At 48.8% G+C, this 26,136-nt stretch overlaps 3 long non-coding RNA genes across 3 annotated transcripts in view; 1 reads left to right on the top strand and 2 right to left on the bottom strand.

Moving 5' to 3' along the window:
• The window catches only part of LOC307209147, a 109,635-nt gene that overhangs the window by 29,402 nt on the left and 54,097 nt on the right, over positions 1–26,136 (bottom strand). The window lies entirely within an intron of this gene.
• Positions 248–5,537, top strand: LOC307209301. The gene is made up of 3 exons (XR_013835528.1): positions 248–307; positions 2,801–2,920; positions 4,677–5,537. It is a non-coding gene; the product is annotated as an uncharacterized lncRNA (long non-coding RNA).
• On the bottom strand, positions 15,373–25,357 carry LOC307209143. The gene is made up of 3 exons (XR_013835339.1): positions 25,140–25,357; positions 23,700–23,819; positions 15,373–15,704 (listed from the first exon to the last, which is right to left on the bottom strand). It is a non-coding gene; the product is annotated as an uncharacterized lncRNA (long non-coding RNA).

Here is a 26,136-nt window from a genome sequence, read left to right as displayed (position 1 = left end):
GGGGGGGCTCTTCCTGTGGGTATACACACACAAGTATCCAGGAGAAGACTGAATCCCCCAAAGTCGAAGCAGCCATGCTAAGCCAGTAATGAATCCCTCCTCCACCCCTTGGCTAGGTACTAGGGTGGAGTCATCGTTCCTGCGTCTGGAGCACACATGTTAATTATTTCTTTTTTACTTTACTACCTTTATACCCTCCCTTTTCTTCACCACAGCGTCTTGCCTGCCAGAGATCTAGCCTGGAAGACCAGCATGATGAGGGGTTTCTCCTTCACAGCCTGTGTTCTGCTTTGCCTTGTCCTCTCAGGTATGTTCCAAATCTCAATCGGCAAACTCCCCACTCCCACCTGGGCTGAATCAGACTAAATAAAACAAGCTACGTCCCTCAAAACTGGGACAGGGCTTAACTGATTTCCAAGCACACCTGAAATCAGATCGACCCTGCCCCTATGCCCAGTCCCACAACACTCTCTGTCTCATTCCCCTAGTCTTAGTGCCTTCTGCACCATGGGTTCCATGACACCTTCTCTTTTGCCTACCACCTACCTCTTGTAGGGTTGTAAGGTGAATGCTCTGGTCCCCCCTGTGTTATTGTCAGGCTGTTGCCAGCGACTTCCACTGCCGGTTGCCCTGGAACGTACAAAGACAAGGAATGTTCTTACCGTCTGCTTTTTATTCGGTATTTACACAGAGAGGCTACAGAACCCAGCCTCTTGGATAATGGCGTTGTCCCGAGTGACTTCACCCTCTCCCCATCTCTCCCACTTCCTCATTCGTCATCCCTATGGGTGCTGACAAGTGCCCTCTGCCTTTGAGCTCTTTGCTCACCTACTTTCAAGGCTTGCCGGGTTCTGGGAGATGGTGGGCCTGGAATGCTTTCTAGTGATAGCATGTCAGCCAGCTGCTCCAGCTCTGCCTCCTTCTCCTCTCCCATTATTTCCCAGCTTTCCCCCTCATCTGCCTCTGAGCTGTGACCTCCCTCAAACCCCTGTTGTAAATCTAAACCGTCTTCCTCTTCTCTGGAAGGGTCAGGCTGGGGAGGTGGTCTCCACCATTCCTCCTCTGCCCAGTCCCTGGGGGCTGGTTATTTTGCCCTGGGAGCAGGGGCAGGGCAGCAGCAACACTTGCATTGTCCCCATCCTTGACTTACAAGCATCTAGATTCATTTCGTACAGGGTGTTCACATGGCGCATTCAACGATCTGGTTAGTAACAGTACTAACACAAATATTTGAGCTGCACACCCGTGCTGTTATTCACATGTAGCGTTAAGCAAGGATGAGGACTATGCAGCTGCATATGGAATAACTGAGCCATCCAAATAAATAATCAAAATGTTAGCAGTAGGCCTCCCATCTAGAAGCCTACAACCCTACGATTGTCTTCAGTGAAAATCACAGACTCTCCAAGTGTCCATATTTTCCCAGAGTTACAGAAGCCATCCCGTTTTCTGATTTGATCCCAGAATATTTCCCTGCTTTCCCTTATGACGTCCCTATTTTCATTGGAGAAATGCTGGAGGGTTTGGCCCAAGCCAAGGAGATAAGTAACTATACAACCTCAAGAAGACATCTAAAGGCAACCCTGTATAGGGAAGGTTTTTTATGTTTACTGTTTTATTATGTTTTTATATACCGTATTTTTCGCCCTATAGCAGTGTTCCCCAACCTTGGGCCTCCAGCTGTTTTTGGACTACAACTCCCATCATCCTTGACCACTGGTCTTGCTAGCGAGGGATGATGGGAGTTGTAGTCCAAAAACAGCTGGAGGCCCAAGGTTGGGGAACACTGCCCTATAGGACGCACCGGCCCATAGGACGCACCTAGTTTTCAGGGGGGGAAATCAAGGAAAAAAATATGATTCCCCCCCAGCAGCTCTGGGAGCAGTGGACAGGCTGCACGCAGCCTGTGCGCTACTCCAATACCTTCTCCCTGCTTTTGCGGGAGGTGGCGGAATTCCCCCACCTCCCACAAAAGCCCACAGGACTCCTGCGGGCTTTTCAACCAGGAGGGAGAAGGGACTGAAACGGCCAGTCCGTCCCTTCTCCCTCCTTGGGGAAAAGCCCCCAAGAGCGGTGCGCTCTTTGAAGGGGCTGCACGGCTCCTGCGGGCTTTTCTACGAGGTGGGGGAATTCCCCCACCTCGTAGAAAAGCCAGCAGAAGCTGCGCAGCCCCTTCAAAGAGCGCACGGCTTTTGCCTGCTTTTGCGGGAGGTGGGGGAATACCCCCATCTCCCACAAAAGCCCACAGGAGGGAGAAGGGACGGACTCAGCCAGTCAGTCCCTTCTCCCTCCTTGGGGAAAAGCCCCCAAGAGTGGCACGCTCTTTAAAGGCTGTGCGGCTCCTATGGGCTTTTCTACGAGGTGGGGGGAATTCCCCGCTGCCCCCCATCCTATGGGGCTGGCGATGGGGGAAGCGCTGCTTTCCCCCACCACCAGCCTCAGAGCAGACTCTCCTGGCTTCAGCGGAAGCAACGCGAAGCCTCCGGAGCGCATGCTTCGGAGGCTTCGCGTTGCTATCGCTGAAGCCAAGGAGCCTGCATTCGCCCCATAGGACGCACACACATTTCCCCTTCATTTTTGGAGGGGAAAAAGTGCGTCTTATAGGGCGAAAAATACGGTATGTTGGAAGCTTCCCGCAGTGGCTGGGCAACCCAGTAAGATGCGTGGGGTATAATTACAACAGCAGCAGCAGCAGCAGCAGCGACAATAGAATAGGACACCCCTATTTTCATTGGAGAAATGTTGGAGGGTAGGGGGTCATACTATTTTGTATGCCATTTCCAACATTTTGCCATTGCAGCCTACAGCCTGAAGTGCCGCTACTGTATGCGGGATATCCCTGATTTCGGCTGTGAAGGCAAAGTAAACGTATGTTTCCCAAGGCCTAATGAACAGTGTATTTCTATCACTTTCTATGAGGGTAAGTTGAACTCATGTCGGGTGGCCATGAGCAATGTTATATGCTTTTTCTGAACTGTTAGGGTGATTTCCATGCTTTTGTAGCTAAACATAGTATCTGTGTACAAGAGGGAGGAATTGGCAGACCTGGGGTGGGGCGAGGCGTGTCCTAAGTTTTGCAGAACAACAACAGCAAAGCGACCTTGAGAATTCCACCCCACCGCCCACACATGTAATAAATAATTTTTAAAGAAATAAAGAGAAAAATCAAAGAAGGCTGGAAGGACAGAGCAGACTCAACAGGCACAGAATGTTTTGTTTGAAAAATAAAACGGGAAAAGCAGGTGGGAAGGAGAACGGAACGGCTGGAGAAGAAGGGAGAAAAAGATATGTAGATAGGAAAAAGGACAGAGAGAACTCTCCCGTAGTCTGGATAGGTCACACATATTCCCTCCTGGGCAGCATTGAAAGCACATCTCTCCCCGCAAATAACCCTGGGAAATTTAGTATGCCCCTCACAGAGCTACAGTTCCCAGCATCCTCAACTGCAGGACCTCAGAATCTTTGGGGAAATAATGTGCTTCAAATGTTTGCCGTGCACGCAGGCTGGATCAGTCCAGAAGAGCCACCAATAGTCCTCTCCTCTACGAATTTGCCTGATCCTCATTTAAAGCAGTGATGTGCAAGACAGTGGACTAGGGGCAGTAGCTTCCTAAATGTTCCCGGGGAACTGGTCTATTAAAGTATGAAAACCTGGTGCCTCCTTCCCAAAGCCTGGGAAGCTTCTGCCCAGATTAGGGGGTGGTGGTGCAGGGCGGTGGGATGCTCAGATGGCGTCCAAGAGTCCTCCTACCACCTTCCCAGGGGTGTACAAAGGGGGGGAGGAGGGGGTGGGTCACCCCGGGTGCCACCCTGGGATGTGTGTGCCAAGATGGCCCGCTGCCTCCCCCCAGCTGTAGAGTGGACGAGGGTGCATGCTCAGTCAGTATGGGAGCTGCGTGTGGGGCGTCCATACGGCCTGCCACTCACACAGCGACAGTATGGGCTGCCTTGCGTGTGCAGTCCGTATGGTATGCTGCGTGTACATAGTCCATATGGGATGCCACTCGTGTGGCATCTGTATGGATTGCCACTCACACGCGGCATCTGTATGGGCTGCCACTCGCATGGTGACTGTACGGACTGCCACGTGTGCACAGTCTGTACAGGATGCCACATGTGCGCAGTCCGTATGGACGTTGCGCACACGCCACTGGGCGGTTCATCCCGCCCCCTCAGCATCCTGCCCTGGGTGCCAGAGAGGGTTCCTTCGTGACTGCACCTTCCCACAGCCCACCCAGTTTTGGGAAGGAGGCAGAAGGCTCCAGCATCCTGTCAGAGGCCTAGCACTCCTTGCCAAACCCCAGGGAGCTTCTGCTCGGCTTAGGGAGAGAGGCGCAAAGCTTACGTTTGCAGCCTTAGAGAGAACCCGGTGAGCCAGTGTGGTGTAGTGGTTAAATGCGGTGGACTCGTAATCTGGTGAACTAGGTTCGCGTCTCCGCTCCTCCACATGCAGCTGCTGGGTGACCTTGGGCCAGTCACACTTCTCTGAAGTCTCTCAGCCCCACTCACCTCACAGAGTGTTTGTTGTGGGGGAGGAAGGGAAAGGAGAATGTTAGCCGCTTTGAGACTCCTTCGGCCAGTGATAAAGCGGGATATCAAATCCAAACTCTTCTTCTTCTGTAATCCCATCTGTTCTTGCTTCTCTCCTGCTACTCACTTTCCCAATCTTTTTGCAGGTAAAAAAGTGAGTTACCGGTTGGAAGGCTGCACCAACAGTCACAGGGACTGCATGCATAGCACGAAAGGCCAAAAAGGAACCTCTATAAAAACTGTTTGCTGCAAGAGTGATATGTGCAACCACTCAATGAGTTATCTCCACTAGTGCTTAAAGAAAACTCAGGCAAAATCCGAAGTGTGGTTCCCTTGGAAATGCAGCATCCTTAGATATTTTCAGCTGAAACAGCAGCATGCTCTGTGAAAGTGTGTGAGCATGCTCAGATTGGGAGTGGGGCTGAGACTGAGCTTTGCCAATGAGCTTTGCCTGTAAGCATTAAATTTCTCTTTCTTTTCCTTCTTGTCCCCATTTCTCCCTCTCTCACACACCCTCGTAGAGATTAATTAGACTTGGACCTTGCTGATAGGGATGGGAGATTTGTCAGTTTGGGTACTCAGCTTCTCACCTTCCCAATCTTAAATTTAGTTCTCCACACTTCTGCAGCAATTTGCAGATTTATTCACTTTTCACACCCTCCTAGAAATCTGTCAGCATTTTTGTGTGAACTCCTCCTGAATAACACACACCTTTGCATGCAGTTTTGCTTAATTGTACACATTTTGGAAAGAATTTACCCAAATATATTTGAACTTTGTACGTTATTTTCACTAATGTGTTCATTTCTAATCACACTTTCGCCTAATATATGTATTTTGGTAAACATGGTTTGGTTGGAGAACTGCACTGCAAAAATTGGGCAAGTCTGAATTTTGAAAGGTGGCCGTGCTTTGGCTCTCTTATTGTTCCAGAAAATTCTGAGGCTTCTTTGGTGTCTCTGTGTTAAATTGTGCTTTCAGTGTATGGTGTGTAAGCACCCTCATGACTGGTGATAACGTTTAAAAAGCTCATACTTAACTTTTTACAGAATTGCAGCTATCTAGCGGAAGCAATTATTTTTCTTGCAGTAAACCATAGTTTAACTTTCTTAGTTTCTGTGGGATGTAATCCATTGGAACAGTCAAATACAACATTCCTTATTTCCCCAGAGTGGGCACAGGCAGGGGGAATGTTACTCCAGTCAGTGTAACTTCCTGTTTCACTGGTCTGGAGCATTCTCCCCCTGCATGTGACCTGGGAGATGGGCGTGGCCCTGGCTGACTCCATAAAAGAGCCGAGTCACGCAGCCATTTTCTCTCTCTTGCTCTCCTCTCTTGCTGCCCTGCTGCTCTCCTGCGGCCATTTTGTTCTCTTAATGTAATTTTGCTGTCTGCTGGCTCTCAGTCAGCAGCACCTGAGCTCAATCTTCATGTGAGATGAACTCACAGATTGTTATGTAACTATGAGGCAAAGCCTGCCTTTCAGGGATCAAATCGTGAACTGAAATGTGAGTAAACTTGTTACTTTTAAGGAAAGACACTTGTGTCTTTATTCTTTTAAGAGGGATAAAAGGGGACACCAGGAATAAGCCACCTGGGCAAGCCAGATTGTATTACTTAACTAAATTATTATTATTATTATTATTAAAGAGATTCAAACGAATCTGCAAACAAGCTTCCTGCTATATTGAGGAAAATCTGCTCTGTTACACCACTCACTAGCAGGACTGAAGTAAGGATAATACTGATTCAATATACTGTATCCTTTCCTACTCTCCTTAACATTCCCACTGTTTCTGGGGTGGGGGTGGGCATAAAAATCAAAGAAGCTAAACAACGTTGCAGTGCAAGAGAAATAAAGTCTAAGATGCATCACATCAGAAATGAAACAGGATTATTTCACCACATCAACATAAAGAAAGAGAAGTGTATGAGAAGCTTGTAAGACTTGTTGCAGATACTTATGTTTAAATCCAGCCACTTTCTTGAATGAGATCAGAAACTGGGAAAGAAAAGGATGTTTAGAAAAAAAAACTCATTAATTACATAAATTGGGCAAGTTTTTAAATTTTGCCATGGCGGACAGAAAAATGGATAACATTGGTTTTGGCAGAAGACGAACTGCAGCAGAATAGAAACAGAGCTGCAGGTGATGCCTGCAGGGTGTGATGGAAAAACAGAGCCCTTCTTACATCCCTAGCTGCTAACACCACAGAGAGCTGCACAGCAGCCCCTGTTTCTACTCTTTACCTTCATACCGGTACCAGCAAGAGAAACTGGCACAGTACGGTGGTCCTACACTGCCACCTTCCTGAGAGCAGCATCACCGCTGCTTGTTGAGATGATGCTAGGATGTGCAAGAGGCAGTAGTAAGGATGCACCAGCAGAACCAATCACAGTGTGACCCAACCTTACCATCACCCTTGCACCATCCTGGTAAGGGGCGGTGATGTCATTCTTAGGAAGGCAGGACACGGCACTGCCTAAACTGTTGGGAGATTCCATTCCACCTTTGGTTGCAGACATGGGATTGTTGCGTGTCACATGTCTGTTTACTTTCCAGCACAGTTTGCTGGGTCCTGTGAGCGGAACTTCCGCTCTGTGTATTGCTTTTGTTTTGAGACTCTCTCCAGGAAGACGGCAAGGAGAGACGACATGTTTCTTTGTCCTGATTTATGTAAAATTAATCCATAGTTTTAGTATGTATCTACAGTCTCAAGCCTCTTCTGTTGTGCAGTTTACTCTGCTAAGTAAAGTGCTCATGCTTGAGTCGCTGATTTACGTCAGAGCCAGAGGTCAATGAATCTCCACGGCAAAGGTTGAGAGGGAGACGGTCCAGCTGGGGCCAAGCCAGCTGGCCTTTCGACCCCCAGATGCTGACATTGAGGTTATGTGCCCAGATCCGAGGCTTTACACTGGAGTAGGACTGCTGTTGGCTGCTGCAGTGTTCTGGGAAGGAATGAGGTATGTTGACCATTCAGTATAACCAGCTGTTTTATAAATTAATAAAGGGGGGACAAGACACTGTCTGCTTTCATAAGGTTTCCAAATGGTTTCTTTCTTGACCTCCTCTGCAAAATGAGTGAGCCACGTGTAGTCATAGCTATGCTATTCTGTCTGGCACCAAGGGAAAGAGAAAGGGGGAGGCATTTGATTTATGCTCAACAAAGGATTTAACAATGTTTTTATTATGCTCTCTCTCCTAGGCTGAGGTTTATTTAAATTATCTTTGGACTGGACCAGGAGTATGAAAGAGCAGTTAAGAGTAAGAAGATGCTAATTAAATTTGGCAAAAGATTGCATTTGTGAAAAGGCTCTGCCTTTTTTAACTTTGTGCTGAGGAAGAATCCCAGAGTGGAATTTAATGAAAGAGAGAGGTCACCTCGTTGGGGAGTTATTTATAGCTGCAGCCTTCACACAAGCTGGTGAACATGATCTCAAAGGAATTGAGTGTGACTTTGCAAACATTGCAGAGAACTGAACAAAGGAGGATGGCAATTATCTATCTCAACACACCAGGTCTGGTCTGGGAAAACATTTATGAAGACTACACACGTGAAATGGATTTTATCTTTTTGAAAAGTAACAGAGGTACTGGGTAAGGGAATTAGAAAGGTCAGTTGTGAGAATGGGCTAACATCAAGCGTAGGATGAAGAGGAGATTAAAGAAGAATGAAGTAATGGGTATATGTTTGCAATAGGAGCGGGAAACCTAATTTTTAAAATAAATTGTATTAAATTTAAATAATTGGGACTGATTTGTATTAATTTGGAAAACCAATAAAACATAATATAAAAAAATCAATATTTTCAATAACATGTTCTGTAATTTGCCCATTTCTTTCCCCATATATATATATATCTAGTTTCAAATCTAGCCAATACAATAAAAGCATGTAAGGAGGAACCATGCTCAACGATGCAACATTTCATCTGGCGGAATCATAAACATGTTTACTCAGAAGGAGATCTCACTATGTTCAGTGGAGTTTATTCTACAGTCAGTGTGGCTAGGGTTGCAGCCCTAGCCATATGTCACCCGCACACTAAGAACCTTCATTGCAAATGTCTTCATTGTCGCAGCAGTCGACTTTAATTTGCAAATGAATGTAAGGAAATACCCATTCGGTTCCACATCTCTAAGCATCTGTATAACAGTCCTTCACTTTTTTCACCAATTGCTGACCTGGAATTGTGGAGAGAAGAGGGCATCTTTGTGTTATCACATCTATTAAATCTATTAAATAATATATGTGCCACTGTCTAGATCAAACAGTGGCTGACCCATATTTTTTCTGCATGGGGGGGGGTACCTGGCAATTTTGATTCCTCTCAGTTTCTCCTTTCTCCATTCTGAAGTTCAGTTCTCCACATTTCCACATCAGTCAGTGGATTAAAAGGAAAAAAAATAGTTCAATTGAAAATGAATCAGCATTTGTAGCAGATTTCTCCTAAAACACACCTTTCTTCGTTTGCAGTTCTGCTTAATATGCACAACTTCCCTTAATATAAAACACTTTGTATGTCGTGCACACTAATGTGTGCATTTTTATACATACTATAGCAGGGGTCAGCAAGGTTTATCTTGCCTGGGCTAGATCAGTCCCACAGAGTTCCTTCCATGAGCTGGGCGCGCCTGCGATTTTCAGCGTCTGCATGTGCGCAGACATGATTTTCTGCATCTGCATCTGCATCTGCGCAGATGCGATTTCCAGCGCCGCGGAAGTGAGTCCCGGCGCCATGCTGTGCTGGTGGCTTGGTTCGGGGCTGGCTCGTGGGCTGGTTAAATTACCTCCATGGGTTGCTTCCGGCCCATGGGCCTTAGGTTGCTGACCCTTGTACTATAGTACAGTGGTACAGTGGTGCCTTGCAAGACGAAAATAATTCATTCCGTGAGTCTCTTCGTCTTGCGGTTTTTTCATCTTGCGAAGCACCCCTATTAGCGGCTTAGCGGCTATTAGCGGCTGTCAGGGACTCAGCGGGAGCGCAGGGAGGAGAGGAGATGGAAAGCGAGGGGGAGCAATCCGAGGGCAGCGTAGGAGAATATGACAGCAGCCCGATAGATTCCATGAGCCTCTCCAGCGAATCGGAAGATTCACAGAAGGGGGCGCCGATGGGCAGGGCAAGGGGCGACCCAAGGGGGACACCCCAGAAGCAAGGGGCCAGCGGGGACTCCCAGAGCACCAGTTGCAAATCAGGACCAGCTTCCCCACCAGAGCGTAGTGGGGGGGAGGAGTCCCAGGTGTCAGAGCCCACATATGCACCACCAGCGAGAGAAGATGAGTCAGGGTGGACCACGCCTCCATCGGAGAGCGAGTTAACGGTTAAGAGGAAAGTTGCAGGCTGGGCGCGCGCGCCAAGTTCAAAGGTACAGGCGAGCGGCACAGAAGGTAGCCCGGATAGGGAACCAGGTCCTAAAGCCCGCCGGAAGGAGGGGCAAGAATCGTCAGGGTCAGCGTCAGAGGAGTCGAGGAAGGATGAGACCCTAGCGGGCAGGAGGGCCCAGAGGAGAAAGGAATTTAGGAAGAGGTGGAGCAAAGCGAGAGTCTTAAACTGGTGTGGAGGGGGAGGAGACTCAGACAGGACTTCGCCGGTCTAAGCTCGGGACGTAGAGCTGCACGCTGCGGCTTTGAAATGGAGACTGAATCTCAATAAAGACTTTTGTACATAACTACAGCCTAGCGTTGGTCCTCTGTGAGCTGGGACCTGGAGGCAGCTCTGACAGCGGCTTAATGGCTAAGCGGCTTAGCGGCTTAGCGGCTATTAGCGGCTCAGCGGCTTAGAAAAAGGGGGGGGGGAGTGAAAAAACTCGCAAGACTCGCAAGACGTTTTCGTCTTGCGAAGCAAGCCCATAGGGAAATTCGTCTTGCAAAGCGCCTCAAAAAATGGAAAACCCTTTCGTCTAGCGGGTTTCTCGTCTTGCGAGGCATTCGTCTTGCGGGGCACCACTGTACCTCAGGTTACGTATTTAATTTGTTAACCTGAAACTGTTCTTAACCTGAAGCACCACTTTAGCTAATGGGGCCTCCCGCTGCCACCGCGCTGTCGGAGCACTATTTCTGTTCTCATCCGGAAGCAAAGTTCTTAACCCGAGATACTATTTCTGGGTTAGCGGAGTCTGTAACCTGAAGCGTCTGTAACCTGAAGCGTATGTAACCCGAGGTACCACTGTATATGCATATTTGTACATGATTTAGCTGGGCAACCCCCTTGCAAAATCTGAAGTGTACATTTTGAAGAAAGGCTGCACTTCAGTTCATACTTTGCTTAGGAAAGCCTGAATTAGAGACGTTCACCTGCAATTGTGAACTGAATCGAATCTGGCTCCCTGTGTTTGTCCCCCATATATCTCAGGACATATGAGACAAGGGGCAAAGAGGCTCCCCATAAAAAAATAATAAAAAAAAGAGGCCCAGGCACCTTCACTAACACAATGTATGCAAGGGCAGAACTTTACTGTTCCCCATTGTGGAAAATGTGCCATGAGATTCTCTTTGTGGCAGACTTCCTCTGGTGGTTCGGCTACAACAATCGTGTTAAGTTGAGCTCTGCTCTATTGCAATAACCGCTGGGTGCCTCTTGGATAAAGGTGGTAAAGGGACCCCTGACCATTAGGTCCAGTCGTGACTGACTCTGGGATTGCGGCGCTCATCTCGCTTTATTGGCCGAGGGACCCGGCGTACAGCTTCCGGGTCATGTGGCCAGCATGACTAAGCCGCTTCTGGCGAACCAGAGCAGCGCACGGAAACACCATTTACCTTCCCGCCAGAGTGGTACCTATTTATCTACTTGCACTTTGACGTGCTTTCGAACTGCTAGGTTGGCAGGAGCAGGGACCCAGCAACGGGAGCTCACCCAGTTGTGGGGATTCGAACCACTGACCTTCTGATCGGCAAGTCCTAGGCTCTGTGGTTTAACCCACAGCGCCACCAGCGTCCCAGCCTCCTGGATATTGGACTTCAATTCATTCCCTTGGTTCTGTGGTTTATTTAAAAGGTGGTCCCTCACCTGGGTAGCAAAGTGGTGTGGAAGTAAATTCTTACCACAACAGGAATGGCAGCTTTTCACTAGAATAGGAGAGAACGTCACTGGGTTTGAAGCTGAATCTGCTCCCAAACTTTGGTATCCCCAGTGCTTTCAGCAATGGAGAATCAAATCTGCCCCTCCTCTGCCCCAAATTGTAGTTCAAGTCTGCTTCTCGCTTGTTGGTCACCCCAGAGTGTAGTGGTTAAGAGCGGTAGACTCGTAATCTGGTGAATGAGGTTCGATTCCCTGCTCCTCCACATGCAGCTGCTGGGTGACCTTGAGCTAGTCACGCTTCTCTGAAGTCTCTCAGCCTCACTCACCTCACAGAGTGTTTGCTGTGAGGGAGGAAGGGAAAGGAGAATGTTAGCCGCTTTGAGACTCCTTAGGGTAGTGATAAAGCAGGATATCAAATCCAAACTCCTCCTCCTCCTCCTCCTCCTCCTCCTCCTCCTCCTCCTCCTCCTCCTTTTCATAAATTGAGCTAAACACTAAGTGCACCTTCAAACACATTCATGTGTTTTCTCTGCTAGCCCGTCCAATAGCCTGCATTTCATTGACCAAAACTGGCTTTTAGTCTCACTGTATGCTGAAAAGGTCAATAAAATTTAGGTTTTTGGGTAAGGTTTTAAAAAAGGAACCAGAAAAGCATTCCAAAGGATATAACTTTATTGCATCTGTTTATTGTTTGTCTTTTAAATCTCAACGCAGCTTAAAAAATATTAAAAGACAGACGGTGGTATTCAATGTTAGTCCTACTTAAAGTAGACCCACTGAAATTAGTAGACATGGCTAGCTTACCTTCATTACTTTCAGTGGGCCTTCTCTGGGTAGGACTTAGTTGAATATGTATCAAACATTTAGAATCCATTATACAGAATGAAATGTAAGTATCATAGAAGTGTACATCCACCGAAAAGAATTAAAATGAAGGAATTCTAAACCACTAGAAGGTGAACACTGAACCTGGCTAGAATCATATCATATGCTGATTAAACAGAGATCCCCAAACCTGAGTAAACAAGGACACTTTGACCTTGGTACATAAAAACTAAAAAAGAAAAATTGAAAGCAGCAGGCAACCTTCCAATGTACCATAGTTGAATAGGCACCTAGAGAAGGACTGAAGAGGTAGCCCTGGAGGTATTTAATAAATTTAAATAGTTCACATCAATCAGCAACTGATGTGCCGAAAGCTGAAATGGAATGTTATCCTAGCATAATCCAAAAGAGCAGTTTTCACTGCTTTCTTGGGACTGAGCTATACATGGTGATTGTCTTTACCCTTCTCCTTCTCCTTCTGCTCCAGGCACAAAACATTAAAAGGCAACGGGTACATCTGCTATATCAAAAGGAACAAAGTACATCTCCTTCTGCCCACTTCATCCTACCTTGGGACAAGGTAGTTCTTCCTCCAGGCTGGTAATGACCTAAGTCTCACTGCATGTGTCTTGTGCTGTTCAAGACATGTCCCACTTCTGGGCTCCCCAAAGGCATCAGGTTGGCCAGTGTGAGAACAAAATGCTAAACTAGGTAGCCTTTGATCAGATGCATCAGGGCTCTTTTAATGTTATTAACAGGGCTGTGCAAAGACCCCACAGTCTCATACCCTCCAACATGTCCCATCCGAAAACTGGGATGTACGTCTTCTAGGTCATGCACAAGTTACCTGACCAGTGAGATACCGCAGAGCTAAAAAATGTTCGTTTCTGGGGGTCATGCATTGTAGCTGCTTCTAGAATCCGCATAATAGTGAATTGGAGAACAAAGAGCTCCATTTTATACTTGTGGGATATGATCCATGAGAGGCAGCCAAGTACAACATTCCTTGTAATGCTAGAGAGGACATGTGGGGGAATGTTTGGTCCAGCCAGTCGATACTTCATGTTCCTCCTGGCTGGAACATCCTTCCTTTTGCATGTGATAGAAGGTGGGTGTGACCTTACCTGTCCAGGTAATAAAAGGACGAGTCACGCAGCACCCCTTCCTCTTTTTGACTTCCTTCATCGTTTGACCAGCTTTTAGCTAGGACAGCTCTGCTAGGGATTATTCCCCCATATGGGGGTAAATCCACATGTACATATTTGTAACTAAGTCTGCCTTCAGGAATCCAACTGTGAACTGATGTGAGTAAACTTCTTTTATTATCTTTGAATAAGATTGTGGCACCTTTATTCTTTTTAAGAGGGATTCAAGGGAATTTACCAGGAACGTACAATTCAATCTGAGACAGATTGAGCTTGCAATCAGTTATCTGCTGTGCGTGAGAAGGGGAATGTAAACTCTACTAAGTAAAGGAACTTGCTAGAGCAACTTAGGAAGGATATTAATAAACAATATATCCTCTTCTGCCGCCCTGACCATTCCCACAATACTGAACTGCTTGGAACGCTAAATGCAGACTGAACCAGGGAGAGCAGAGATACAGAAACAGACCAGACTGTAACAAATGAATTAATAATAAGAGATGTACCATATTTTTTATTGTTGTAAGTTGTTTTTAATGTTGTTTTTTACCTCTTTAACATGGCCGGGGGTGAAGGGCAGGTTCCGGTAATAATAATAATAAAAAAATGTTTAGAAACAGAGCTGTACAGGTAAAAAAAGGTGGATCTCAGGTCTGCCGAACACCCACAGTTTCTGTCTTGCTTGCCCTTCCATTGCAAAAACCAAGGGCAGCTGATAGCATTCCAACCGCATATTGCACTAACATTCAGGGCACAGAATCCGGCCTGTGATGCCACCGGCCTCTTTGATGCTGCTTGCTCCCCGGCTAGAGAGAAGATGGACAAAGCAAGAACAAGGCCCAGGATCTGGCTATGCATGGCACTCTTCCACTAGAAGACCTGCTGCCTGCCAAGGTACTTAGGAAGGTAGAACAATCATCAAACTCTGCCTAAGCCAGCTTTCAAATCCTCATTTTCCCCTCCAAGAAAAAGGTACATTGTGGAGGAAAAAATGGCGGCTGCTGGATGGTGGTGGCAGGGGCATCGCAAGGGGTGTGTGTGGAGTGTGGTGCGCCCCGGGTGTCATGCCTAGGGGTGTGTGTGTGACAAAATCTCCCTGGGCAGATCGGTGTGGCGACGCTCCCATCCCCAGTGGGCGGATGTTCACGATAGGTGCAGTTGCCGTGAAAATCTGCCCACTGATTGTGCAAATACGCTCGGCGAGCGGTGCTGGCCGCTGGGGATGCACCCCCTGGCTGGCGGCACTCACAACCCTGGTGGCCAACGCCGCACGCCAGGCATATTTGCATGGTTGGCAGGCGGTGCAGCCACCCCCAGGAGGTTCGGTGCACCCATGTGGGCGGATCGCCCCACCTCTGTGGGTGAATAGCACCTCCCCCAGGTGCATGTCATGTTTGCTGCCCCGGGTGCCCAAGCGGTTTCCTCTGCTGCTGGGTGGCAGCGACAAGAGTGTGTTTATTTCTTCTAAGTGCCCAAGGGAAGTGTGCTTACCCCTGCGCTAAGGATACCATGAGGTGGCGCAAACTGCGGTGCTGTATCTATGGGTGTGTTCAAAAATATGCATAGAGAATGGCAAGGGAATACTGTATATGAAGAAAGGCTCAGATACACACAAGGCTACAGTCCCAGGTCCTGTGGTAATGTTTGTGCAGGAACAGGCACACAAGGAAAATCCATTCAGATTCATGAAAGCTGATTAGGAGCTCCATGCCTCCAGTGAAATGAGGACGAGCCTCAACTTTTCACCACTCTGAACATGGTGCGCAGTGGGAATTAAGGAGTCGCTGAAACTGAGTGTATTTGCAAAGACAGCAGCCAGCATTTAAAATCATGTTTATTTAGTTCTTCACAGGTTTTATAGGTGGCGCTACAACACAATCATCAGGGTGTCTTACAATATTAAAAAAGAAGGGATGCAATTTTTCATCTAGAGTAATTGTATGAATGTTTAATCAGAAGGAAATTCTACTGAGTTCCATGGTGCTTAATCCACAAGAGGTTTGGTAGGATTTCAGCCTTAACCGTTACGTTTGTCTTCACCCACACTCTACCATTTGTTGTTGCAATTGTCTTTGGCACAGCAGCGTTTCTCATGTTCAATATTATCTGCATGATTTATCCATTTGGTTTCACATCTGGAATTATCAGCATAACAGCCCTTGGTTATTTTCACCACTCTGCCATCTGGGATTGTGGAGAGAAGAAGGCATCTTTGTGTTACTTATGAGGTATTTCCTAATACAGTGGTACCTCGGGTTACGTTCTGGAGGTCTGTTCTTAATTTGAAACTGTTCTTAATCTGAAGCACCACTTTAGCTAATGGGGCCTCCTGCGGAGTCTGTAACCTGAAGCCTCTGTAACCCAAGGTACCACTGTACCTGTGCTACTGTCAGCATGACCTGGTGTAAGACCCATCTCACATTTTTTGTATATAGTGCATTAGGAATGGACCACCCAGTGATTTCAGCAATGGAGAGTCAGATCTGCTGATACATACTTTGCTGTTCAGTTTTGAATCTTGCTAGTTTGCCATACCAGAGGGTGACAGAATGTTGGGAAGGTGTGACAGAATACAGCAGAACCAGCCTTCTTTATAACACCATTTGCAGAGCATAAGGGTCAGTTGGGCCCAGGGCATTTTCAGGTTCTTCCTGAGCCCAGCTGTCATTCCTGCTTGCATGGCCTGTTGTATTGCCGCTCAAATCAGTTTACACGTAGTAGTTTGCACCCTATTCCACTAGATGATAATGATAATGATAATGATAATGATAATGATAATGATAATGATGATAATGATAACGACGACAACAACAACAACAACAACAACAACAACATTTATACCCCACCCATTTGGCTGGGTTCCCAACAAAGTGCCCCAGCCCAAGACATTTTTCTGCCTGAGGTGAACCACAGAACAACTCCCCTTGGGAACTGTCGTTTGTTAATGGTCCATGTGGTCACGAAGCGTCGGACATGACTAAACGACTAAACAACAAGGGTGAACCACCCTGTTCATCTTCACATGAAGGGCAGCATACAAATTTAATAATACTAATAATATAAAGCAATTATTCACCTTCCTGCTACTTTTTCTTTAAAGGTAAAGGTAAAGGTACCCCTGCCCATACGGGCCAGTCTTGACAGACTCTGGGGTTGTGCGCCCATCTCACTTAAGAGGCCAGGGGCCAGCGCTGTCCGGAGACACTTCCGGGTCACGTGGCCAGCGTGACATCGCTGCTCTGGCGAGCCAGAGCCGCACACGGAAACGCCGTTTACCTTCCCGCTGGTAAGCGGTCCCTATTTATCTACTTGCACCCGGGGGTGCTTTTGAACTGCTAGGTTGGCAGGCGCTGGGACCGAGCAGCGGGAGCGCACCCCGCCGCAGGGATTCGAACCGCCGACCTTTCGATCGGCAAGTCCTAGGCGCTGAGGCTTTTAACCCACAGCGCCACCTGCGTCCCCTACTTTTTCTTTAGTGAACCTTAAAAAAGCTATTGAAATGAACGGGTTGGAGATGGCATCCCCTGCACAATTCCCTTTCAGCTGAATACCTTCTGCAACACACACACACACACACACACACACACACACACACACACTTTCCCCCTCAGTTGGATGGTGCAGGGAGAGAACGAGTAGAGGGTGTGTGAGTGAGGGGCAAGGCCTCCACTGAGGTACCCGGTGGGAAGCGAGGGGTCACTGAGTGGGGTGCATATATCTGCACAGGAGATGGGGCCGTTGTCAAGATAGAGGTGTTTTTTAGTTGCGTTGAGGGACCAGACCATATCCCAATTTGCATCACTGGGATGTTGGAGGATATTCCATTAACATAACAAAAACTATCATAGAGATACTGACATTTTCAAAAGTAGGGGCTCCACAGTACTTAGCTAATTCAAAACCACCGGCGTAGAGGATTGCAACTATACAATCTGAGCCTATGCATGTGTGATGGGACAATGAGCTACTTGTGCGTAAAAGGGTTAGTCCCTCGGAGTTTGCTTAACGTAGCAAAGCTCTGCCTTGAGCGGAGCCCTTGGACATGGCTCCGTCAGTCACTGGTAGAATCCGACAGTGGGCGCTTGCGGAAACGTTTCCAGCATAAAAGCTGCTTGACGGAAACGCGTCTCCTAGATTCCCTGCGTGACAGCTTCCGGCGAGGGGTGGGGGTCGCTAAAGGGGGCCTTGATACTTCCTCACTGTTCTCACTGGAAGTGTCCCAGAGCCTCCCCTCCGACTTCCTGTCCCTGGAAGCTCCTGCTCCCCCCCTACTGGTTCCCTCTTCTGCTGCTGAATCTCTTCTATCCTCCTGGAGCCCTTCCACCACCTGTCCTTCCGATGGCAGTTCCCTGACATCCACCTCCCCTCCAGGCCCCCCTCTATCCCCTCCCGCCTCCCCTTCTACAGGCGGTGAGGCTGGAAAGCCTCGGAAGGAACTCTCCTCGTCCTCAGAGGATTCAAACACTTCTAGCCACTGCCTTCCATTTCCTTCCCCGTCTTCCTCTTCTTCGTCGGAGTATGCTGCCTCCTCACTCCCTGACTCTGGGAACCCTTCAAACACCCCTTCCTCATCAGTGGTTCCGAAGTATTCCCTCCTAAATCGCTCCACCGGCTGCGGTTTTCTTGGGAAACACTGATGGAACGTTTCTATCAGAACCTCGTCGTGGACTTCTTCCGCCGGCACCCACGTGTTTTCTGACTCTTCCTCCCCCTCCCATTCTACCAAGTATTCCACCCGATTCCCCTTCCACCTGGAATCAATGATTCCTGCCACTTCCATGTTGCGTTCTCTCTCTTCAATGACAGGTGTTTGGGTGACCCCCCTCTCACGTTCCCCCCACTCCCGTCCCTCTCGGTACGGTGACAGTAATGATCTGTGAAATACGGGGTGCAATTTCATGTGACTGGGCAATCTGAGTTTGAAGGCTACTGGGTTCACCTGTTGTATGACCTCAAAGGGTCCCAACCGTTTGGGTCTCAATTTCTTACACCCTCCCTTAAACGGCAGTCCTTGGGTGGATAGCCACACCCGGTTTCCCACCCTTATGGTTTCACCTTCCCTCCTATTTCTGTCTGCTTGTTTCTTATATGCTTCTTTGGCTTTCTCCAAGTTGAGTTGGAGCTGCCGGTGGATCGCTTCCATTTCTTCCACAAAGTGTTCCGCCGCTGGTACGCTCCAGTGCTCCCCTCCTTCTCCTGGGAATGCTCGAGGGTGACACCCATAATTGGCCAGAAAGGGACTCATCCCTGTGGACACGTTTTCCGCGTTGTTGTAGGCAAATTCTGCCAGAGGTAACTTATCTACCCAATCAGTTTCTCTGTCTTTTACATAACACCTCAGATACTGTTGCAAAACCCCGTTTGCCCTTTCTGCTTGCCCATTGGTTTCTGGGTGCCTGGCTGTGGAAAAACTTACCTCCACATGCAACAAGCTCATTAGTTTCCTCCAGAACCTGGAAGTAAATTGTTTCCCTCTGTCGCTCAAAACCCTCAAGGGGGCGCCATGCAACCTGAAAATATGCTTTACAAACAACCTTGCGGTTTCTTCTGCTGTGACTGCATGTGAACAAGCTATAAAATGGCACATCTTAGTTAGTAGATCTACTACCACCATGACCACGGTTTTCCCTTTGGATTTCGGTAGATCGGTCATAAAATCTATGGATACCATCTCCCATGGCCTTTCTGGGGTGGGTAAGGGTTCTAATAACCCTGCTGGCGCCAACCTCTCTCCCTTTGCTCTTTGGCACCTGTCGCATCCCCTGACATACTCCCGCACGTCTTCCCTCACCTTGGGCCACCAAAACTCCCTGGTAACCAACCACATGGTCTTGTGCTGTCCGAAGTGCCCCGCCGTGGGGCTGTCATGCAACTGTTTGAGCACCCGTCCTCTTAGTTCCCCATCTGGTATGTAGAGTGCCCCTTTGTAATATAGTTTTCCGTTCTTTTCCTCAAACCCCCCTGTGTTCTCACCTGTCTCCCTGAGTTCCCTAAGCTTTTCTTGGGCATATTCATCGTTCTCAATACCCTCTACCAGTTCTCTTTGCCCCACCAATGCCGCCCCACAAACCCAGTGGTCCTCAGAGATGATATGTCTTTCTTCCGCCGCTCCTTCCCCCTCTAAGTACTCAGGTTTTCTGGAGAGAGCGTCCGCTCTGACATTCTCTGCCCCTGGCACGTAGCGAATTTCAAAATTGAACTTGGAGAACTCTTGCGCCCATCTTACTTGTCTCTGGTTCAGTACTTGGGCTGTCCTCCAGTATTCTAGATTTTTGTGGTCTGTCCGCACTTGAACCTTGTGTTGCGCCCCAATCAACAGGTGTCGCCATCTCTTGAACGCTTCATGGATGGCGAGTAATTCCCTGTCGTACACGGTATAGTTCCTCTCAGATTTGTTCAATTTCCTCGAGAAGAAGGCACACGGTCTCCATTCTGACGTATCTTGTCCCGGCTGTAGGAGTACGGCGCCCACCGCTCTGTCAGACGCGTCGGTTTCCACTCTCATCGGCTGCTGCAGATCCACGTGTAAGAGTTGTTCTTCCGAAGCAAACGCCCTCTTTAAACTTTCGAATGCTCGCTGCGCTTCTTCTGTCCAGACAAATTTCTTCTTACTGCTGAGACAATCCGTGATGGGGGCCGTTAAGTGGGCAAAGTTCTTGATGAACTTCCGATAGAAGTTTCCGAACCCCAAAAACCTTTGCACATCTTTCTTAGTTTTCGGTGGCCTCCATTCCAGTACCGCTTGCACCTTGCTAGGATCCATGGCCAGCCCCTTGTCTGACAACCGGTACCCTAGGAATTCCACCTCTCTGGTGTGAAACTGACACTTCTCCAGTTTTACCCACAGCTGGTTTTCTTGCAGTTTGCTCAGTACCTCTCGTACATCTCGCACATGCTGCTCTTCATCCTCTGAGTACACCAGTACATCATCTAAGAACGCAGCGCAGTTCTTGTAAAGCAATGGTCCTAGGACGTGATTCATGAATGATTGAAAAACTGCCGACCCCCCCTGGAGGCCGAAAGGCATAACGCAGTACTCAAAGGCCCCCAAGGGGGTGAACATAGTGGTTTTCCACTCATCTCCCTTTCTCATACGTATCAGGTTATACGCCCCCCTCAGGTCCAGCTTGGTAAAAATTTTCCCTTTTCTCACCCGGGTCAGAATGTCATCAATTCTGGGCATAGGGAAAGTCACGGGTTCGGACACTGCGTTTAGGGCCCGGAAGTCCACAACCAATCTTGGTTTGTCTGAATTTTTTTTGTCCACAAAGAACACTGGGCTACCCCCCACCGCTCGTGACTCTCTGATGAACCCACGCTTGAGGTTTTTGTCAATAAACTCCCTTAACTCCTGCATCTCCCTGTCTGACGTTGCATACACCTTGCCCACTGGCAGTTGTGCTCCTGGGAGTAAGTTGATTTGGCAGTCAAAGGGTCTGTGCGGGGGTAGTTTATTTGCTTCCCTTTCGCTGAAGACGTTGGCAAAATCTGCATATTGTCGTGGTACCCTACCTTGATCCGTTGCTTCTATCTTTGCTAACGTGGCCTGGGTACCTACTTGGCCCCCCTCTTCCGTGCAGTGTCCCATACAATGTGCTGACCCAAAGGAAACCACTCTCTGATGCCATCCCACAAGTGGATCATGCAGCGCTAGCCAGCTCATCCCCAAAATGATGGGCGCTCCTCCCAAAGTGGCTATATTAAACGCTATCAGTTCCGTGTGTCTTGCCACCCTCATTGTCATGGGGACAGTCTGCTGGTTAACTTCTCCTCCCAACAGCGCCCTCCCATCAATCGTGGTCACCTGCAGGGGATTTTTTAAAGGGATGGTTTGTATCTGGTGTGCAGCTGCAAACTCCTTACTCATAAAGTTGCAGGAGCTGCCTGAGTCTAATAGCGCCTTAACCTTTAGAGGGTGTCCGTTTGCCAGCTCTAACAACACCTCTATTACTAGCGCTGGTCTTGGCGGTTCCGGCGTGGGCACATTCACTGATCCTTGGCCTGGCTGCTGTGCCCTGATGGTTCCAGCCAGGCGTTGGCTTTTACTGACTCCTTAGCTCCCTCCGCCTCCGCCCCAACAGCTCCCGCCATTCCTTGCCATTCCTTTCTTTGCGGAAAAACCCTGGCAAAGTGACCTGGCTGTTGGCAGAGAAAACATTTCTTGGCGCCTTTCCCCTCCTTCTTCCGCCCTTCGCTGGGGTTTGAAACTGTGCGCGCGCGCGCTGTTCCGATTTCCATCGGCTCTGCTGGCTGGGAAGGCTGCTCTGGAATCTCTGGAATGCGGAAATCCCTCCAACGCTCCTCTTCCCCTTCCCGCTTCTCCAGGGCTCTGGCCTCCTGGCGTGCTCCTATGGCCAGCGCGGATTTAGTCAAATGGTCCATAGACTCTGCCCTGGGCGCCCGGGAAAGTTCATCTTTTACTGCCGAAGATAATCCTTCTTCGAACAGCATTTGTATCGGTTCCGCAGACAAATCCCAACTTAATTTATGGATCAACATGGTGAACTCAGTCCAGTACTCACGGACAGATCGGTTCCCTTGCTTACACGCCATTAACTGTCTGCGCGCCACTCCCTGCTCAATCTCACTGGAGAACATCAGATCCATGGCGCGAAAAAACTTCCTTGTGTCCTTTAGGACCTCGTTATTGGCTGCCATCAGGGGCCTCACCCAGTCTCTCACCCCTTTTTCTAGATGGCCAATCACATACCCCACCCTCGATTCCTCATCAGGAAACTCATCAAACTGCAGATTAAGGGCATATTGCATTTCTGTCCTAAAGGCTTGATAGTTCCTGGGATCACCCCCAAATTTCTGCACCAGTCCCGGCACCTTCCTTGAGACTTGGGTGGCTTTTCCCTTCTCTGCATCGTGAGCCCTCCTCTCCTCAAGCCTAGCCGTTTGCAGGGCTAACTGCATCTCCAACATCCTGTACCTTTCTTCCAGGTTTGGAACGGCTGCAGCTGCTCCCCCTTCGCCGGCTCTGGTTGGGTTGCTCATGATGCCTCTCCTTGCACAAGCGCTTTCAGGGACTGTCGGATTGCTGTGATGGGACAATGAGCTACTTGTGCGTAAAAGGGTTAGTCCCTCGGAGTTTGCTTAACGTAGCAAAGCTCTGCCTTGAGCGGAGCCCTTGGACATGGCTCCGTCAGTCACTGGTAGAATCCGACAGTGGGCGCTTGCGGAAACGTTTCCAGCATAAAAGCTGCTTGACGGAAACGCGTCTCCTAGATTCCCTGCGTGACAGCTTCCGGCGAGGGGTGGGGGTCGCTAAAGGGGGCCTTGATACTTCCTCACTGTTCTCACTGGAAGTGTCCCAGAGCCTCCCCTCCGACTTCCTGTCCCTGGAAGCTCCTGCTCCCCCCCTACTGGTTCCCTCTTCTGCTGCTGAATCTCTTCTATCCTCCTGGAGCCCTTCCACCACCTGTCCTTCCGATGGCAGTTCCCTGACAGTATGTATACTGAGAAGAAAGTGCTACTGAGGTTGGGTTGCTGGTGGCAATGGCAGCTGCTGCTGTTGCTGTTGGAGGGGCAGGAGGCTCCCTCTCTATAGCAGGACCCCAAATTAGCGCTCAGGGAAGGCAGATCCTTCCTGGTGCCTGGCCCTGCTGCCCAGCACCCAAGTTCAGGAAGGCGGCAGCTGGGGATTAAAGAAGAAGGGCAAGGAGGAGGAGCAGCAAATCTTGGCTGCTGCTCTCGCCCCAGTGGCAGAGTGGGCAGGGGTTTCAGGAGTGAGCCAGTCCTCAGCGCACTGTCTGGAAGAGGGAGACAACAGCTGGAGGGAGAGAAGTTGCAAAAAGGAGGCAGTGCAAGAGAACATTGCTGGTGGGGAGGCTGTGCCACACAACAGCCCTTCGGCGAATAGCAGACACAGCAGTTGGCCTTGCCCCGCCCCTGTAAGCTCACCCAGCCTACGCTATAGACCGCGGCAGCACCAAAAAACAAAAACAAAAAAAAACACCCTAGTGGTGGCATTTTGCTGCTCCTGGGTCCTGCTCTATTTCACTGCTTGAGGGATTTTCTTCAGTCCACCTCACGGCAGGGCCGGCTCTGGAGCCTCGGACTATTTGCACATGACTGCCTGTGGTGGATAGGGACAGAGGTATAAATTGGTGTCGCCACATACAGATGCATATACACACAGACACAGAAAAGATGCACGCTGCAAGTTCTCCTTACCTTTGTACTCTTTCTCAGTAAAGCATCCCCCACCATCCCCCACTGAGCAGATTCCGTCTGCAGGATAGCACGGCAGCCCTGGCTTCTCCATTACGCATCTTTGGCAGTTGATTCCATGCACTGTGAAACACAGAACTTTTACTCTCTGTGCAGACGGCAGCGAACCGCCCCCAATTAAATATAGTGCATCCTCCTCATGGTACACCAATTACATGAATTTCTACAATTTACCAATAAACCAACCCTTTTAATTAAGCGGACTTGTGTGTTATGAGCTGCCACTCACACAGAAACTGCTTCTTTTATTTCTCCCTCCCCCCAAAGCGCTGTTCCTCCCCACTCTGTGGCTAGCTGGCTCCGTATCCATCAGAGAGAGGCTTCAGAACTCTGCTGGGGTTTCCAAGGGACTCCACCACCGGACTCTGGTCTGGCTCTGCTGTCCATCACACAGACATACATGGGCTTAAGTGGAACGTTCGCTGTGCAAAACTGTCTTTTAAAAATCTTAATCCATTGTGCTTAAATTAATGATGGAATCCATTGTACTAGAATGGCATTGCAGCTGAGAGCCACTAGGATCACAGAACTGTGGTGGCGGAAGGGATCCTCGTGGGTCATCTAAGACCATAAAACGCACACACATTTCCCCTTACTTTTTAGGAGGGAAAAAGTGAGTCTTATAGAGCAAAAAATACGGTAGGTTGCAGGTATTTGTGACAGTGAGTTTCATACATATATATATTGCATAATGTGTTCGCTGTTGTTATCTTTCATTCACAATGTGCATCTTGTGTCTTTATAGTCAAGTAATAATGGTAAGTAATAATGGGGACGCAGGTGGCGCTGTGGGTTAAAGCCTCAGCGCCTAGGGCTTGCCGATCGAAAGGTCAGCGGTTCGAATCCCTGCGGCGGGGTGCGCTCCCGCTGCTCGGTCCCAGCGCCTGCCAACCTAGCAGTTCGAAAGCACCTCCGGGTGCAAGTAGATAAATAGGGACCGCTTACCAGCGGGAAGGTAAACGGCGTTTCCGTGTGCAGCTCTGGCTCGCCAGAGCAGCGATGTCACGCTGGCCACGTGACCCGGAAGTGTCTCCGGACAGCGCTGGCCCCTGGCCTCTTAAGTGAGATGGGCGCACAACCCCAGAGTCTGTCAAGACTGGCCCGTACGGGCAGGGGTACCTTTACCTTTAATAATGGTACATCACCCTTGGCTCCCCTGGGGGGACGAGAAATGTAGAAGCATAACTAATCAATAAAATAAATGTGTGTGTGTGCTGCACACATTTTTTCTCTCCAAGTTACTATAATTGTCATTTACAATATGACGGCACACATCCTTCCTTTGTTTCCAGTTCAGAAAGTAGAGTGGGATTAGTCACGGTTGAAGAAATTGAGAGTGCAGGTAATCTACATGCAAACCTTCCTCTTGCAGGTGGGACCTACCTTCTGTGCTGAGTCCAAAGGAAACACTTGCCAAAAGCCAAGTAAGAGCCACCCATGGCCCCCAAGGCCCTGGGAAGATGCTGCACCCCATGGGATGGCTTTCTGGAACAAAGAGAGTGAAGTTGACTTCTTCTCTGGCCCTTCCGGGTGGGAGGGGACAGTTCAGGCAGGGCTCCTCTCAGAGCACAAGTTTCACCCAGCAAGAGGCTACGCAAAGTAAGGAACACTCAGGTAGTGGCTCTATAAGACTCCTCTGCTCATGTGGCCTTCTGGAGTTCAAAGTTTTGAGGGCGGAGTTAAAAGCCTCTGGCCAACTGCAGGGCTGCTGCTGCTGCTGCTGCAGGAAGCTGACCAGCAAACCCCATAGGTACCTAGAGAAGGACTGAAGAGGTGGTCCTGGAGGTACCGTATTTTTCTGTGTATAACATGCCCCCGTGTATAAGACGCCCTCTATTTTTGGGGACTACAATTTAAGAATTTGGGGGGAGATGGACCAGAGTAGTTGAGATTTTTGGGGGGAGTATTGGCCAAAGTTCTTGAGGTTTTTTTTGAATCGCACACATCACCAATCACCAAAGCAACCAATCGTCTGCTGCTCGCTGCCAACAGCCAGCAATTGTCGCAGCAGAAGCCAATGAAAAACAGCCCTTGCTGCAGCCACTGATCACCCACCCAATTGCCGTAGCAACAGCCAATCCTAAGCAGCCTTTGCTGCATACACCAATCACCCACCCAATCACCAGCAAAAAGCTGCTGCTTGCGGCTGAAGCAAATCGCCCGTCCCCCCTCTGCACTATCCATGTAGAAGACGACCCCCGATTTTTAACTTTCTTTTTGAGTAAAAAACCCTCGTATTATACACGGAAAAGTACTGTATTGAATTAATTTAATAGTTCATGTCAATCAGCAACGGATGTGCCAAAAGCTGAAATGGAATGTTATGCTAGCATAAGCTCAAAGAACAGTGTGTCTTGACCCTTGTCCTTATTGTTCTGCT

This window comes from Podarcis cretensis (genome assembly GCF_951804945.1).
Source record: "Podarcis cretensis genome assembly, chromosome: 2".
Taxonomy (NCBI): domain Eukaryota; kingdom Metazoa; phylum Chordata; class Lepidosauria; order Squamata; family Lacertidae; genus Podarcis; species Podarcis cretensis.
The sequence above is the reverse complement of the archived record's forward strand: the minus strand, read 5'-3'. Positions and strand labels throughout refer to the sequence as shown.